Source organism: Thamnophis sirtalis, unplaced genomic scaffold (assembly GCF_051295495.1).
Source record: "Thamnophis sirtalis isolate CommonGarterSnake01/CBP01778 unplaced genomic scaffold, rThaSir2_p1.2 scaffold_8, whole genome shotgun sequence".
Taxonomy (NCBI): domain Eukaryota; kingdom Metazoa; phylum Chordata; class Lepidosauria; order Squamata; family Natricidae; genus Thamnophis; species Thamnophis sirtalis.
Window position 1 is genome coordinate 60,432,931 of NW_028261388.1, and position 4,662 is coordinate 60,437,592.

Consider the following 4,662-nt stretch of genomic DNA (forward strand, 5'->3'; position numbering starts at 1 on the left):
CCAATTGTCCTTTCAAAGAGGAGCCATGCACAGGCGTACATCCAAAAATGCTCCCTCCAGTCTTGCAATCTTCTGCAGGGAAGGCAGAGGTTTGCTCCAAAGCTGAGGCAGAGCATTGCACAAGGAGATCTCTGAAGGCATGGTAAGATTTATGAAATGTTAAATCTTAACACTGTACTGGCCCACATGGGTTGGTATGAAATAATGGTAAAAAAATTGTGGATAATTGCTGCTACAGTATCCTTCTGGAAGCCAGCACGAGGCATGTGGAGCATGTCACTTGGCCTCCTGCTGCTCAAGTGGCTGTGATTGCTGGAGGTGGCGGTCAGAGCAGCAGTGTGAGTCCCTTTTTGTGAAGTGGGCCTTGGAATCCAGATGGGCTTTTTTGTTACATACCTGTCTCCCTGCTACGTTTCATCGGCCCTGCTGGAGCTACTGGATGTGTTAGCCAGATTGACAGTTGATTTCCCCAGGCTTATGGTCCTGGGGGATTTCAATCTGCCTTCCATTGGCGAGACATCCGAGTCAGCTCGGGAGTTCATGGCTTCCATGACTGCTATGGACCTAACTCAGTTAATTCAAGACCCAATTCATAACAGGGGACACATGCTCAACCTGATTTTCATCTCTGGACAGTGGATGAATGATCTAGATTTAAGGGATATTTCTATCCAACCCTTGTCATGGTTGGATCATTTCCTCCTTAGGCTTGACTTTCATACTGCCACCCCTCGCCGCAGGGAGGCGGAACTGATTAGATGGTTCATCACCAGGTGCCTGATGGACCCTGAAAGGTTCCTGATGGAGCTTGGGACTTTTCCTGAATCCCTTGTTCACAGTGTGACTGAAGCCCTAGTGGAAGCCTGGGATAGGGCGGCCACTGGGGCCTTGCACCGCATTGTGCCTTTGCGGCCTCTGACCCAGTGCTGATCCTGGGTAGTTCCCTGGTTTACTGAGGAGCTCTGGGAGATGAAACGCCGGAAAAGACACCTAGAGAGTGATTGGAGGACCAGCCGGTCCAAATCTGACCAAACACTAGTAAGAATTTATATTAAATCCTACTTAGTGGCGATAAAAGCGGCAAATAAGTGCTCTTATCGCGTCCGCAGATAACTGCCCAGCCACCCTGTTTAGGGTGACCCGCTCCTTACTTAACCAAGGAACTGGGAAAGACCCCTTGCAGGGCAGGGCTGAGGAATTTGTTCAGTATCTGCAGGATAAAATCACTCAGATCCGGACAGGCTTGGACTCTGACTGGGTAGATTCGAGCGAGTCAACGGGGATGAATCTTGTGGAGACCATCTGGGATGAGTTTGACCCTGTGACCCCCGAGGGCATGGACAGGATTATGGGGAGACTCAGTGCTGCCACTTGTGTGCTGGACCCATGTCCCTCTTGGTTAGTCTCGGCTTCCCGGGAGGTGCCATGAGGCAGGCTCCAGGCAATTACCAACGCTTCATTGAGAGAGGGGTTCTTTCCCACCACCTTGAAGGAGGTGGTGGTGAGGCCTTTCCTTAAGAAGCCTTTCCTGGACCCAGCCTCTTTAGCCAACTATCGTCCGGTCTCCAACCTTCGCTTTGTAGCGAAGGTTGTTGAGAGCTTGGTAGCATGTCAGCTTCCCCAGTACCTGGACGAAGCTGCCTATCTGGATCCGTTTCAGTTAGGTTTCAGGCCTGGGTACAGCACGGAGACAGTATTGGTCACATTGGTTGATGATCTCTGGTGGGCCCGGGACAAGGGTTATTCCTCTGTCCTGGTCCTATTAGACCTCTCTACGCCTTTCGATACTATCAACCATGGTATCCTACTGCGATGACTCAGGGGGTTGGGAGTAGGGGACCATGTTTTGTGGTGGTTCTCCTACCTGTTGGATTGATTGCAGTTCGTCTTGACTGGAGGGCAGAGATCGACCCCAAGGCACCTCACTTGTGTGGTGCCCCAGAGGTTGGTTCTCTCACCCCTCCTGTTCAACATATACATGAAACCACTGGGTGAGATCATCCGTGGTTTTGGGGTACAGTATCATCAATATGTCAATGATACCCAACTTTTCATCTCTACCCCAAACCATCCAAACAATGCCATTGACATGATGTTCTGATGCCTGGAGGCTGTACAGATCTGGAGGGGGACGAACAGGCTCAAACTCAATTCCTACAAGGCTGAGTGGCTGTGGTTCCCGTCATCCTGATTTGTGCATCTTGTACCATCTTTGATGAAAGGGGGAGAAATTTTAGCCCCCTCAGAGGGGGCCTGCAATCTGGGAGTCCTCCTGGATACGGGGCTTAGTTTAGAAGAACACCTGACAGCCATGACCAGGGGGGCCTTTTACCAGGTTTGCCTGGTATGCCAGTTGCGCCCCTTCCTGGATTGGGATGCCTTGTGCACAGTCACTCACATCCTCATCTTTTCTTGCCTAGACTACTATAACACTCTCTACATGGGGCTGCCTTTGAAGAGCACCCGGAAGCTTCAGCTGGTCCAGAATGCAGCCGCATGGGTTGTCATGGGGGTACCTAGGTGTTCCCATGTTACACCCCTTATAGGCAGCCTACACTGGTTGCCGGTTGTTTTCTGGGTGAGATTCAAGGTGTTAATTATGATCTTTAAAGCGCTCCATGGCTTAGGCCCAGGGTACTTGCAAGATCACCTACTGCCACCGGTAGCCTCCCACTGTCCAGTACGATCCCACAGAGTTCACCTCCTCAGGGTGCCATTGGCCAGGCAGTGCTGGCTGGTGACCCCCAGGGGGAGAGGCTTCTCTATGGGAGCGCCTTCCCTTTGGAATGAGCTGTTCCCAGAGCTTTGCATAATTCCTGACCTCCGGTCCTTCCAGCACGCCCTAAAAAGTTGGCTTTTTCAGCAAGCCAGCCTGGCCTGAATAAAATAAATTGTTAATTTTAATTGTTAATTTTAATTTAATTTCTAAATCTCATTGTAAATGTCTATTGTTTTTTTTTGGATATTCTATTTAATCTTTCTTTTAACTTTTGTAATATGTGTTTTTATATTGTACGCCGCCCTGAGTCCTTTGGGAGAAGGGCGGCATATAAGTCCAGTAAACCTAACCTAATAAACCTAACCTAACCACCCATGAGCAGCTGTTCCATGGACGGAATTCCCTGCTATGACCGTCACCATTAGATTAGGAGGGCCTGAGGCACAAAATCACTTGACCTCCTGTTGCTTTTGCAGCTGCAATTGGCTGCAAAAGCGGCCATGCTTATTGGAGGTGGAGGCCTGAGCGGCACCTGCAAAGCAGCTGTTGCAACCCTTCAGAAAGCTGGCACAAGGGGCCATTCACTCTGTCCATGCCTCATACCAGTACATGCATGGAGTGGTGGTGAAATAAAACCTTCCTGAAAATAAGGCCTAGTGCTTATTTCAGAGGTCAAAAGGAAATGAGACCAGGTCTCATTTTCAAGGGGACACAGTAGCTTGGACTCTACCTTTAAGGCAGCAGATTTTTATGAGAGGCACGCAAATATTTTTGAAGGAACAACACAAGATGCACAAGCAAATAAAGTGTCAACTCACGAAGCATTCCTGACCTGCTCTCGAGTTGCCATAGGCACGGGGATGGGAAAACCAAGCCTTGTAGCTGCATCAAGGAACTTGCATTTTAGTCAAAATAAAGCCCATCCAGCAGTAACATCAGGGTCATCATCAGGGACCCCACAGTGGCCAGAGGGAGTGACTTCTACAACTTGTGAAATTGCTTCTTTGGGGAATGTGACTGATAACACACCTTGGAGGAAGGGGAAAACAGGGTCAGAGCGCAAATTAAGTGAGATTACAGTTGGCTTGACTTGGATCATGCCAACATGAAGCTCCTAATAAATAACTGGATTTCTTCTGAAGCTTAGCTTGAGGCTCATGATTTAATTAGGGCATCTGTTGGAACCCTGACAGAAGGAATTAAAAAAAAACATGGCAAAATAGTGACAGAAGAGACAGTGACACAAAATGAAGAAGAAAATAAAGAGAAAGAAAATACAGACCAAGAAGAAGAAGGTCCAACAAAAGAACAAAGACAAAAAAGAACTAGGAAACCAAACCCTAAATATAACTAAGCAAGGTGGAGAAAGGAAAAGAGATCCTCTCAATGAATATAAATGGACTAAATTCACCTTCTAAAAGAAGAATTTTTTTTACACAGTTACGAAAATTAGAAATAGAATTAATTTTTCTACAAGAAGCACACATAAAGAAACAACACTATAAACTCCTAGAATGCCCCAAAACTGGGAAACTATATTTTACATCAGCACAACAAAAAAGAGGAATAGCCTTATATATTAAATAATCAATGGACTCTTAACAATACAATACAATAGCAGAGTTGGAAGGGACCTTGGAGGTCTTCTAATCCAACCCCCTGCCTAGGCAGGAAACCCTATACCATTTCAGACAAATTGTTATCCAACATCTTCTTAAAGACTTCCAGTGTTGGGGCATTCACAGCTTCTGGAGGTAAGTTGCTCCACTGATTAATTGTTTAACTGTCAAGAAATTTCTCCTCAGTTTTAAGTTACTTCTCTCCTTGATTAGTTTCCACCCATTGCTTTTTGTTCTACCCTTAGGTGCCTTGGAGAATAGTTTGACTCCCTCTTCTTTGTGACAACTCCTGAGATATTGAAACACTGCGATAATGTCTCCCCT

At 47.0% G+C, this 4,662-nt stretch overlaps 1 pseudogene; it reads left to right on the forward strand.

Annotated features, from left to right (window-relative positions):
• Positions 1–2,074: 2,074 nt before the first annotated feature.
• LOC148044438 (uncharacterized) lies at positions 2,075–3,231 on the forward strand (annotated as a pseudogene).
• Positions 3,232–4,662: the final 1,431 nt, after the last annotated feature.